Here is a 13,909-nt window from a genome sequence, read left to right on the forward strand (position 1 = left end):
TTGCATAGGAAATTCATTAATTTTCCACGAGGGAGCCGGGTTGTTAGACAAATTCTTGCGGCTGTTGAACCATAAATATTAAATTCATTGAGAGTTCATGTCGTAGAAAGCGAGTGATACATTTAAGCTGAGCCGTGCAAATTCGCTTATCATTGCTTTTCTTTCTTTCTGGCCAGGCTTTCTTCTTTCGGCTTGTCATTGCCCGTTGGCCATTTCCTAGACAGGCACATATGGACACTTCAAGCTGTCAGTCGGCGCATTGTAATCGGCGTCTGACCCGCATTAATTATACCTCCACTGACATGCGATATTCACACTCCTCTCCCCTGTGCGTTCCATCGAATATGTTGCAGGGCACTCAAGCTGTACACAGCAAAAAATATGAATCGTTAAAGAATTTTCGACAGAGATTTACCCATAATAAAATTTAAATTAAAATATAAATGTTCTATCCAAAAAAGCAGGTAATATAATAGTATCAACTTAGTTCTAGATTAGTAATTAACCTCCAAATGCACTTCACTTCTCTCAGTGATGAGGTAATGGCTCCAAATGGAGTTCCATCTTCGGCTCGTTAATCGATATTGCCATAAGTGTTTGTTGCTGGCTGCCAACTCTTTTCGTTGGCCTGAAATTGAGCCGTGTCCAGACCATTGACCATGCACCATTTCTTCTCCAACGCTGCCTTTTTCCATTTACTTGGGCCTTACTCATTTCAATTGCTGTTTACTTAGCTGTGAAAATCGAAAGTTGCTTCACACCTTCGGTTGAGAAATGCAGGGCCCGATTTTTCGGAGCTGCGTATCTGCTATGTGGGTTAAGATCAAAAACCAAACACTCCAGACATTGCTCCAAAGTATCTATTGCCTTGTGGCATCTCCATCGACGACTCCAAACTGTTTGTTCTCTAATGGACGGCGCTTCACTTTCTATTGTCTGAGGCAAAGAGCATTTGACACACATCTTTCCGCTTTCATTCTGCTGGAAGTCAGACTATGTGAACTACAAAGAAGTATGAGTGGCATTCTGAAGAAAGTACGGTCTGGGCATCGCAACAATGGAGTTGAATAAGTTCATTGCAAATGAAAAATGTCTTGGAAACAAGAGTTTAATAGCGCATTCAGCTTATAATTAAATTTAACAGAAGGAAAAAAACAAGAACTAAATGGTAAAGAAATGAAAAACTAAAGAGTAGTCTGTAAAAGTGGGAAACCAATTAATTATCAGTTATATGGATACTAAGGCAACCATATTTAAAACGAAAATTCTTTGGCACTATGGCTTTCATTGCCAATTTGATGTAGAACAAAAGCTTACTAGGAAATCTAAAGTTCATTGAATACATTTCAATTGGTGCCCTACCCGTACCCAATCGAAATTTCGGTATCTCCCAGTTTATTGGGAAGTGGCTTATTAATTTTCAATCAGAGTGCAGCAATCCCTCCTCTACTCTCTATTCAAGAATTTCAGGCAAATCAGATTCACATTAAACGACTTACCGATTCGATTTCGTTGTGGCCCCCCTCCAGAGCGATCTCTGCCGCTAATCTCAGCTCAAATGCAATGCAAAACTGATAAACGCTGCTGGGGAAAATGCAGGTGGGCAGGTGGGCGGGTAGGGGGAAAATACCCCAGCATTGGGAAAAACAAAAAGGAAAACAGGTAAAAATGTGCTTCCTGCTGCTGCTGCTCAGGTTGCTGCCACTAGGGCACCTGAAACTCGAACGAACGTTCCACTCGAGCATTCGCCTAGCAATTTTCCAGCATTTTCCGCTGACTACTAAAGTCATTATATTGGCAGGCGAATGTCGGCACAGAGCAAGCTGCCATCTACACATCTATTTCCATCTATATATCTATATCTATCGGGAAAGTCGAGAAAGAAAGGAGAAGGACTTGCTTGCTTTCTGGGCACTACGTTTTGTCGTTCAGTAGGTAAGTAATCTCATTATAATAATGGGAACAATTGATTTCTGCCAGCCAGCCAGCTTGTTGGGGCATGCGGAGCTCTTGCCACGACAGGTCCTGCTCCAGCTCCTGCCCCTGCTTCCAGCCAAAATGTTGGGAGAGGCGCATCCTGCAGCCCCACCACTCAATCATTGCAACCACATCGCGCGGAGTGAAGTGGATGGCTGTCTTCGGCGTGCCTTCGATGATTCTTTAGTGTTGCCGCTGATGAAATTATAATCAGGGGAATATATAATTCCTTTCACCTGGGTGGATTGGCAGACGGACGGCCAAACAAAAACAAGGACGCTAAAAGAGGCGCCAACTTGGCTATTGTCTAGCCAAATTTTGGCTTTTCGTTTATTCAAATGCAGATGGAATGAATATGATTTTGTTCACTTCACATGTTGAACGAGCACTGTGTTATTATTTTAGATACGCTTTCAAGTATTAAAAGCTACATATTTATGTGGGAAACATTAATTTCCTGTTTAAAAGCTAGCTTAGCTCAGTTTGCTCACATTTTGTTCACCTATAGTCATCATTTCTCATCATTGGGACTGCTGCCTAGCAACTCCTGTGGGTCCTTCAAGTTCCGTTGATATGATAATTTGCTTTTGTTTCGCCTCTGCCCACAGGAGAAGTAAAAGTTTTCGCCAGCGGCTTTGATGTCGGTTCAATCTTGCTCCATCTTGTTTGGCAATTTCCATGCTCAAAAATGCCATTCAAATGCAAACCCCAAATCGACCGCATAATGTGCCACAATTAAATTACAATAAATCATACTCAAAGGCAACTCTGGCAACTCTTGAGCGTAATTAATCATTTCTTGCAGTTGTGTGTATTGTGTGTTCGTCTTTCCAGTAATTCACTGTATTCTTGCCACGCCCTTTCGCATTTCGGGTTTTTTTCTATGGCTGTGTTTTTCTTTCTCATTGGTGCCCCACAGTAGTTCGATGCTAATTAATACTTCATTTACCATTAACATTCGCTTGTGCTCTTTGAACCAGAATCCGAATTCTTTGGTTTGATGATTTGATTTTTATTACAGCTGCTGAGGAAGGTACTTTACCGAGGGGAAAGCTCGAGTAAAGAAATACAGTAACGAATTTCAGTGGTGGATTGTAAACGATGCAATAAAGTGTTTTTTCTTTAGGTATTTGATGGTTTAAAATGTACAAAACAGGTACAAATAAACGATGCTATGCACTTGTATTATTGCCTTTAATTAGTATGCAAACACTTAATTCATTAAAGAAATTTTGTCCCTTACTTGGATTCACAAACATCATAAATTTTAAAGTAGCGATAGAAAACAACGCAGTTTTCCTGTTTTGTTTGTCTTTTGTCTGATCGAAAATGTCTTATAAGTTGCCATCAGGGTAACCCCGGAACTTATCAACCCCCCTGACATTTCCTAGCACGATTCTGGGTACATATTCTTTGTTTCTTTAAGTTCCATTTGTTTGTGTTTGCCCGTTTGTTTGCGTACTCGCCTCGATTTTTACAATAATAAAAGAGCGAAATAAAACGACTATTCTGCTGGCAGCGGGACTCGGATCAACAGCCGCCGCATCATTAAAATTTTATATTTCAATCAAAGTTCGCTGCTTGAAGTGTTTTGCCAGACGGGCGGGTAAGTTGCCAATTGTAGTTGTTTCGCGGGCTCAAAGGGTAGCAGATTGGGCAAACAAAGTCCCGACCCGTCGCCTCCGGGCAGTTTCGTCTTGTTTTCCCTTATTTGGTTGGCCATCGCAGAAGCCGTCCAAAGTTGCACAGCGGCGGCGTAATCCGATCTATCATAACTACACACAAGTTTGCTAATTATGCAACAAAAACTGTAGCTGAGACAACAGCACACGTGTCCCGAGTTTTCCGGAACATCCGCTTTTCCAGCACCAAGCGAATATCCCAGTTACCAACCCCCGCCGAGTTAGAAAATTGGTTACGCTCGCAGCGTAAGTAGTTTATAATTAAGAAGTAACTGAATTAGCGTTGATAATGTCTATTATATAATGGCAAGACACATAAGCAAGCGGTAATCGGAGACTCTATATCCACATCCGCTTTTCCTGCTCTTCAACGGCTGACTTTTTCAGCACAATTTCACATTTAATCCATTTTAATTTTCCTGAATTATAAATACGCAATCCAGCCCCAAGGTGATTTGGATTGCCAAAAGGGCTCGTTGTCATTGTCATCTCGCCAATTTGGGGTTATTGTATTGGATGTATGTCAGACGAGAAGAGTTGCTCATTAGGTATTTTACTGGAAAGGAACCCGAAACTGAGGAAAATATATGAATTCCCAACTTTTTATACTTATCCCTTTCATTCTGCTGGAGTAAACAAAAAACCTAATTCAATTTAATATACTGAGTTCAATTGTTTACTTAGCGCGCATACACCGGCTAAGCCAAGGTAAAATCAACATTAATACGCTCGAAATTAAATAACTTAAAGAATAACCTATATATAGGGGTATTTTTTGTTTAAAGGAATTCAAGAACCTGTGCTTTAACATCATCAAGAAACGATAGAAAAGTAAACAGCTAGCCACTCCGGAATTCACGATGGGTTTAAAAATTAATACTCGGTCACGTGCCGTTGATTAATGAAATATACGACCAGAAACGGTAAAAATGCTGCAAAAGATGAAAGGTAAATAAATGAAAATCCAAATGCGATGAGCGAAAACCCGAACAAACACTTTCCCAGCAGCAGCGAAATCAAGGCTCCAGGACAAACACTTTAAGAAACGCTTATGACACGCATACGCCGTGTGGCGCGAATTGAAAAGAAACTTGCGCATACAAATTGACAAATATTTGGAAAGGATTGCGAGCGGAGCGGAAAAGTGGGAGAAGCGTGTAAAGGTGGCCAGACCGGGGAAGAAGGGGGAAAATGGCGGCGAGGCGGCAGCGACAATGACATTAAATGAGCCAGTGTATGGAGTGCGCGTAGCAAAAGTCAAACAAGAGATAAAAGCAAGGATTAGTACGTTAAAACGCAGACGACGACGGCAAGGATGAGGGGGAATGAGTAAGAGGAAAGGGGAGGTCCTACCAACAGGATCTGGGGATGAGTCCTGCAACGTTAAGTAGACAGATGAACGTAAAACACGCTCGTGGCTGCGGTAATGTCTACGACACAGCCACCCACTAAAACCACCCAGCCAGCCATCTTAGTGTGCGTGCGTCTTATCGTTAAGGCTCTAGTCCCCGCATGTATGTGTGCGCCAGGATACCCGGAAAGCAACAAAAAAAGGAAAGGAAAACTCCTTGAAAAAGCATGTTGAAAGTAAATTGAAGCAGGAATTTCTGCAAGTGAACAAAGAGCGGGGTGGAGCAGTCGCAAAAAGTTACCAAGGAGCAGAACTTTGCCAACTGCTTACAAGTTAAAGGAACTTCCCACACAACTATTTGGGGCAGCTTTAAGCTTTAGAACGGGGAGTACTACCAACTTTTATATAAAAACAATGATGGTGACTAACAAACTGAACTAGCTGCCCTCGTTACCTGCTCACTTATTCATTTGACTGGGTAAATTTGTCTTCAGCAATTTGATGGCTTAATGAATGTCCGCCCCAGCAAATGGCTCAATCCAGAATGGCAACCAAAAAGCCAACCACTTCCCCCCCATGCTTTGCCTTTGAAAACCTGGCCATAATCCCCGCCCGGCTGACAGTGACTGAATGAATGAATGAATGAGCGACTGACTGACTGACTTGCTGGCTGCTCATCCCCCCCGTTGCTGATAAATTAACTTCATAATCGGCACAGTTATAAGCGCTGATGTTCGGCATTACTCGTCCATATTTTTGGGGTGCCCACCTGCCCCACAAGCCGCCGAAAACAAAGCTTTATTCCGGGTCAGAATCGAGGGTGGCGAACTGTACGTAACGTTAATGGCAACCCAACAGGCAACAGGGATAACTTTCTACCTTTCGCCCACGGGGTTGTCGGCCAACTTTGCGTTGTGAAAAATTGCTCTCAAAATATAATTGAATGTGTTTAATTTCGCTTTTAATTTTTTGGCATTGTGTTTGTCTTTCGTTGTGACCTCCCCTTATATAATGGAGCGCGTAATGAGCTCTTGGCCAAAACGTAACGCGGAAATGGGCACTTGGGTTAAATGAGACAGCCGCCAGATCCTTTGTCAACGCTTGAGAAGACTTTTGGATAACCGGAATGTCAAATTAGGTCCTTTAAGTGAGGGATTCAAAATGCATCTCATAAGCGAAAGCTTATTGTTTTAGTAAAAAGAAACGAATTAAAGAAATAATACCAGAAGCTTATTTGTTAAAATATAAGAAGGCAATAAAAGTATAACCTATATGTATTCATTTAGGTGTATAATATAACCGCGTCAATGTTTTCCTGTCAATAATCAAAGTGGTGGATTCTTCCGCCCCAGACGAAACTTGAGACTGTTCAAATGCTAAACCCCAAGAATCCAGTTATGGCAAACGCGAACGATTAAAATCTTGAATGTCAAGCGGAAAATTGTTGAGCGAAACGATGGTGATGGTGATGTCGTTGATGATGTTGGCGCAGAGACAAAGATAGCAAACAAATAAAAACGCATCTGATGCCAGGACCAAGGATAACTAGACAAACTGAAATCCGAAACACACGGAAAAAGAGAAAAACCGCGGCAAAGCAACCGAAAATCAAAGTCCTTGGCTGCAACCCGCAATTATGCGACAGCAGCCAGGACAACTGCCTGCCTTTTCCGATTTCGAGTAAAAGGGAAGAGGGAAAGTGGAAAGGGTGCTCCATGAAATCCGAGGCGATATCAAAAAGCAGCGAACAGCGTTTTAGGGGCTGACTCCTATGCAAAGGAAGTGCCTGGAAGTGGGATGGAGTGGTCCTGGTAATGTCCCACCTCTACCGCAATATGGCACAGAGATACAGGAATAATCGCACGAATAACTCTCGACGAGCGACACTCAAATGGAGGGGGTAGGCGGATAGAGGAACCCCATCGAACAGAGGAAAAACCCAAAGAATCCTTTTGCCATCCCGACCAACTCTACGGTTTCAATTATCAAAAGCCGGGCGACGACGGTGACAAAGCGAAAAGGTCGCCTTTGTTTGTTGTTCGGCGTATATATACAGAAATAAAGGCGATTAGCATTTCTAAGCCCTAGATTACCTGAAGTAGTTTATACAGCCTCGTCTTCGATAACAAGATTGCCCGGCTTTGTTTGCTTGTTTGTGACGATTTTGCCAGCGGTTCTCAGGCGACTGCAACCCTCTGAAAGATTTCATGTCATCTAACGCCTGACTGCACTTCCCTCGAAGGCATCCGAAATTCATGCCTCAGTTGCCTTTTATTCGGAACCGCAAATTCCCAAGCTCGATTGATCCGAGAGCAACTCGCTGGCGGCCAGGGAATGAGCAGTTATCCTCCAGCAAGGACCTCCTTTTACATAACTCCGCGCAGTTCAGTGCCTCTCAATGCGTACATATGTACACGGAATGGCCGAGAGAACCTCATTGCTTATGCGATGATTTATTCAGAGGAGTCCATAATTGCATTTCGTTTCATATACTGTTCCGGTTGTGTTGGTTAATGTCAGTCGTGGTTGATTAGCACACTTTATTGGGAAATCAAAATTGTTCAAGCGCCCTGTACATCTGTCATCAGCTTGATTGTTTGATTATGATTAAATGATACCTAATATTCTCACAGGAAAAATGTATAAGAAAACGAAATCATTTACATCCTATGAGCAATGATTTTCCTCCTCGAATTAGGCCCTGCTGCAAAAGAGCCGCTCTGGCTTAAGAAGTTGCCAAAATGCAGGCATAATTCTGTCGGTAATTTCACACGTCCACTCTGCCTGTGAATCCTCCATTACCAAATTTAACTTCGTAAGCCAACTGGTGGCCAAGTCCTAATTTACACGAGACTCCTCCCGCGGATCGTCCAATCCAGACATCCGACAAGGAGGCTTTATTCGCAAGAAAAAATTAACGCAGACACAAATTATATCTGGCGCTGATTAATCACTTAACAAGCTGTGTACTCCGCGGATATTACCCACACACACTCGCACTCGATCCGGTCCACATTCGTCCTGACCTCCGGACCGCCAGAAAACCGAGGGAGTGGGGAGTTAAATAAAATGCCACGTCAATTTCATGCAAAGGTGCGCAGTCGTAAATTTAACTGGACGCGTAAATCCTGTGCGCAAATGTTTCAAGTTCGCGCCGACGACGCGATCGCCAATTCAGATCACACGGAAAATTATTTTCAGTTGGTAAAGAGTGTGGTTTTAAATTTTTAAAAATTGCCAGACCAAGATTTTTTTTCATACAATTTGATTTATTGTGTTGCTATTAAATCGACCTTTTACAAAATTTTGTTGTCATATTTATTTTATGTTTTTTAGAGAATAGGCTTAACAGTTTTAATATATTTTTTCAAAGTGCAGCTTGGTTCAGCTGAGCTCAACTCATTTCCAGCCGATCCAGTCCAGACCATTGCTGTCCAATTGTATTTATTTAGGGCCCGCTCAACTGCCTTTTGCCAGGCATTCTGGCTTGTCAGCTCGGCTGGCCGCGCTAAAATTTAAATTCATACACGATCGTTGGCCCCAAAAAGACTAATGAGCACAATTATGCATTATTGCAGCTCGTTGCATCGAAAATGAACTTTAACAAGCCTCGGCGAACACTTGATGCGCCCTGAGTTCAAGTTGAGGGGATTCGAGGGAAGAAATGTCTGGCAGCTCGAGTTGGGTAAGTCGCAGAAAACTAGTTTTTCGCGGTTGTCTGTCGGCTTCTTTTTTGGATTTTGGCAAGCCTGGGATTGGCTTAGGTTGTTAGCACTGCTCCTCTGCATTCTGCAGAGCTCACAAGACAGCCGAAGTCGAAGGAAGACCGCGATAAGGTCAGCAGACAAGGAGACAATTGCACATGACACTTGCCGGTGCACTAATCCGATTTAGAGCCAAGAATAATGCCTAAATTTGTGCTTGGGTAAATATACCTTGGGCAAATGGATTGGTTTACGAGCAGAGAGAATGGAAAATAATTTAAGCTTTAGATTAGATTTAATTCATGTTCGATTTAGCTATTAATAATAATTTGTAATGCTTGGGAAATTTCGTAATCAAGAATCAAATGAAAAACCAGATATCGATAGATATAACAATTTATGAACTAAATAAAATAAATTGACAATTTAACTATTTTATTCTCGAACGAAATTGTCAATTAGTGATCAGACATTTTTTAAACCAAAACCGAGTTTTTTGATTCGATATTAAAAGGCAATTCAATCGATTCTGAAATAATTGACATTTATCAAATATAAATCTGCATTTAATTCAAGTTTGTGATGCCTGGAATTATCCGCACTACAGCGGTTGAGTCATGACTTCCCCTTTCGCCCACTTCAGAGTTCAACACAGGGTACTTGCCAAAATTGTAGCAGTCAAAACAGATCGCCGGGATTGGCAAAAGGCAACAGGCAACGGGCAACTTGGCCTGACAAATAAGGCTGTGAGTTGGCCAGGAAATTCGCTTTTTCCTGGTCGCCTCTTGCGTGCGCATAAAATTCAAATCAATGACAAGACGTCGAGAACGACGACGACGAGGACAACTTTGCCGGCAACATTTGCGTTTCATTGCCAAAATGCCAATTTGGCAACTGGGAAAGCGGAATGCTGTTGCGGTGCTGTCCTGACTTTTTATGGCTTATAGATATTGTCTCAAGATGTCTGCGGCGGATAATCTTGTTATCGCGTCTCGTTGCATTTAATTGAGGCAAGCCAACTTCAAACTCCAGGCTCCAAGCTCCAAACTCTGATACCAAAGTTCTTCAAGTTGTATCTCGAGGGTAAAAAATTAATTGGTATATCAAAGCATTTGAATTTTAATGTGTTTTGCGTGGTCAGCGGTTAGAGTTTTTTTTTTCTAGTGCTTCCCGCCCCAAAAAGGAAGGCGTGGCCTTCATTTCCATTCAATTGCACTTCAGCGTCCATATCTTTTCCGCCTTCTCCATTTAATTTGTTTTTCTTTTCATTCCATTATATTTTCTTTTTTTTTTTTGTTGGATAAAAGGGGCAGGTTGAGAGGGAAACACGCAGCTGCCGTTGACATTTGGCATATCCATTCGAATTTCAAACCGAATTCTAAGCATATCAAAATGTTATTCAATACTTTTTGCCCAGCATTCCTTAAATGCTTTGTAGTAGGCTCCCTCCTTGGCCCTATTCTAATTTACCTCCGAAAAAGGAGCCGGGCGAAAGGAAAAAATTGTCGCATAAAATTACAAAAGACAAAAGGTCGATTGTCCGTCCGAATCGCTTTAATAGAAATCTACGCCCGTATTTTCGTTTGACAGAATTTCCAGCCATTTGGGCCCTGTTCTTTGGTTCGTTGGATTTTTGGTTCTTTGGCTCTTTGGCTGTGGTACACGCTTTTTGCATTTCGCTCTATTTTCGGGCAAAGTTCCTTTTGTCTAGCTCATTTTTGGATCTCCCTGCGATTCCATTTGCCAGTGCCCCCCATCCAGATTCGCCGTTCCATATGCAGATTGAATTACACCGCAGGCCGCCATCGTCTCTTTAATTGTCAGTTCAAAGTGGACCAGTTAGGATAATTTGCAGTTGTTCTGGATTAATGCTCTCCGGGGCGGAACTTCAGTGGTTGGGGGATCCACGCCTCCGGCTAGAAATATCATTCTTTATAGCGGGGCGGGGTCTCTTTCAAACTCGATTGGGGTTGTTTAGGCCTAGAACTCTGTGGGAAGCTTAGCTCGACAGAGACGAATATATGTATTCGTAAAACTTAACTAAGGCCATCCTTGTTCACCGCGCTCATTGCCTTAAATATCAAACTGTATGGGAAGGGGTCGTAAAATTACCACTCAGATCTTACTAAAAACTGAATTATCCCATTGCCAGGGGGTTCAACGATCGTTGTTACTTCAAATTTCTGCCGCCATGTCGTCGCTGCAATCTCGTTTCAAGTGCCCCGCCAAAAAGCCACCAAAACTTAATAATATTAAAAGAATCTGCAAATGACGCGCAAATGTTTCAACACTCTCGGCATCAGCTCCTCCGTCCCGTTGTGAAAACCGCCGCAATGCAAAAGCAAGAAAAATGTAATAATAATAAAAAACGAAATTATTGCACTTCACATTCACAGTCATCGGACAGTGCCATCTTTTGCCGGCGGCCATCCCGTCCTCTCCTGCACATCACATTGCGCAATGGTTGCCTCCATCGTGGAAGAGGCCAAGAAGACCAGACCCGCCGATCGAGAACTCAGGATTGAGGATCGAGGATCGACAGTCGGCTGGTCCGCCACTCGTTCTAACAAGAAGGTGATATAAGTGGTTCGATTGCCGGGGCCATTGCACACTGCTTTCGATTAACGATTTCTTTGGAATTAATACAAGACAACTTGGAATGCTAGGAATTATCGTTTAAGTATAAAGAGTACATGGAAAACCATATTTGTTTTTGGTTTATCTCATTTATGGAATGATTTTATAAAATAATCTAGTCTCTAAGATTGAAAAAAAGTTTTTCCAAAATTTATGTCAATTTAACTGACTTGTTATTTAAATCTTTTTTGTAAAACCACTGTGCCAACGATCTTGGCGCAGTCAGCGGCGGCGGCGGCGCGTTAGCGCTAATAAGCAATTGCCAAATTACATTCGCGTGAGTAATCTCGCGCCCCGATGCCTGCGAACGGGTTAAGACGGTAAGACGGTTAGGCTAGGACGGCTGCAGCTTGGTGGGCGGAGCCTGCTGGGCACCGCGAGCGCAGATACTTAAGTGATGCCTCGTCCGCCGGAGTCCGCTGTCCAACGTCCGCCGTCCACAGTCCGCTGCACGTCCATGGCCATCCGCAGGGGCCTGCCAGTCACTCACTCACTCAGTTAGTCAGTTAGTCAGTCAGGCAGTCAGTCAGTTGGCCGGGCCACTCATTCATGCCGTCTTCGGCACACAAGAAAAAATATTTCAAAATATAAATCATTTCCCTTATAATTCCCATATAATATACCAATATACTAATAATTGTGCAGGAGAACGAATTAAAAGAGCTGCGAAAAATATTTTCAGATGCTTAAACCAATTTTAATACCTGAAACACGAAATATATATTATTTCTTAAGATACCCGCATTTGTTCTGTGTACTTGAGGAAGCAGCTCCGAGCTCCCCGACTTCGCAGACTTTTCGAATCGAAGACTAAGCCTGTAATTTAATTTTTTGCCCATTCGGCTGCTTCTGCTGCTCTTGCTGCTGCATTTTGTGGCCCAAAGTAGTCAGTTAGTTAGCGCTGCGATCGCCATTTCTTCGCTCCCTTTCCAAGCCGCTCGCTTGGATTGGGAATTTCTTCCCTTTAACACATTTTGGCATGCAATTTGTTGAAATTAACTTCAATTGCAATTTCTGTTCTGTTCTCGCCGTGCTCAAGCCGCTCTGGCTCCTCCTGCAACCCAAAACTTGTGTCATTCCCATTGGGTTATCGTTGCCGCATCTTTTTGGGCCAACTGACATGTGCATATAGGCATGAATGTGGCCATTAGAGCGGCAATCTGGCTGTCACAGCGAGGGGAGATCGGTTCACAATTCGATTGCCGTTTTGCTGTGAAATAATGCCCCCCAGGCGGGATAACTGTTAATGGCAAATGAAAGAGCCTTGCGATTAATTTAACGGACAAGAAGAGCAGGGGAACCACTCTTCGGATTTACGATCAACTACCTAGTACATTGTAGTATAGGGATTCCAGCTCCTTTCTGTGTTCTTTACTTCTTACTTCTGCTTAATTTACTTCGAACTGAGGTATTTCGATTGCAATCCTGTCATATTGTATTGGTATTCCACACAGAGAAAAACTCTATCTGAAACTATATCTATAAATCAATTTTTAAAATCTGGCTGCAAATAAAAAATACAATATTACATGAAAATATATAAATATCATATATTAAATCAATATTGGTTACATTGTTTTATTGCTAAACGAATCCTTACTATCGAAAACATTATTTATATAATTTTTCTGGGTGCCATCCCGGCAGAATTGCTTTCGACTGACCATGGCCTAATATGAAGCAACACCATTAACAGCATGCAAATTAAAAGTACTCAACAACACATCAACTGACCAGCTACCAGGCAGCCATCTCCATCTCCAGCTCGTTGGAGATCCAGCTGCTCCGACTAGGAGCTGGACTGCATCCTGCTGCTTTTGCTGTCGGCTGGGGCACCCAATGCTGTCGAAACAAAGACTAAATGCCTGCAAAACCTAGCAAAGAGCGCTGCAACACGAAATGGCCGGCAAGAAGCTATCAAAGCTGGCGATGGTAATTGCAGGTTTCGCTGCAAACATTTTGCACCAAAACGACGTCGCTGCTTTCAAGGAGCTGCCTCATCCTCATCCCCATCAACATGGCTTTCAGCTCCGAACTTCGTCTACAATGTCGGCGATGACTGCCCTCGATGCGCTTGCGCAACGACCATGGAGATCAGAATGGCAATGGCGATCAGTCAACCGACCGACTTTGCGACTGACTGACTGCTCGACTTAATGACGGGCCAGTGAATGGAAGAAACACACTAGAGTGGGTACTTCTTCACCAAGGGCCCCCTGCGATTGGCGGTCTTAGACTTAAAAGCTGGGAAGTGTACTAGAACTTTCTGCCATTGAGCCAAGAAAAAAGTTTGACCTCTTTAATAACTTTATTTTTTGGATTATTTTTCAAATACCTTTGAATGGTGGTTTTATTCTAGTTTTAAATAAAAATTTTTTAAAGGTATAATAAGAATAAAAAATGCCTTACTTAAAATATCCATCAAGAATTTCCCCCAAGTGTCCTGCAAGATCTTCTCAAATGTATTGACTTTCGGTCTGGAGCCTAGATGAACGACTCAGCTCCTGGTGAACCTGAATTTACCAGCCATTGTGGCCAACTCCCTCTGGCTACCTGCT

General features: G+C 42.6%; 2 long non-coding RNA genes across 2 annotated transcripts; one reads left to right on the plus strand and one right to left on the minus strand.

The window, feature by feature from the left end:
• Positions 1-1,874: 1,874 nt before the first annotated feature.
• Positions 1,875-2,225, minus strand: lncRNA:CR44626 (long non-coding RNA:CR44626). Its single transcript, NR_124637.1, has one exon. It is a non-coding gene; the product is annotated as a long non-coding RNA:CR44626 (long non-coding RNA).
• Positions 2,226-10,874: 8,649 nt separating this feature from the next.
• On the plus strand, positions 10,875-11,375 carry lncRNA:CR44627 (long non-coding RNA:CR44627). Its single transcript, NR_124638.1, has one exon. It is a non-coding gene; the product is annotated as a long non-coding RNA:CR44627 (long non-coding RNA).
• The last annotated feature ends 2,534 nt before the right edge of the window (positions 11,376-13,909 follow it).

The sequence above is a fragment of the Drosophila melanogaster genome, chromosome 2R (genome assembly GCF_000001215.4).
Source record: "Drosophila melanogaster chromosome 2R".
In the NCBI taxonomy this organism is placed as follows: Eukaryota; Metazoa; Arthropoda; class Insecta; order Diptera; family Drosophilidae; genus Drosophila; species Drosophila melanogaster.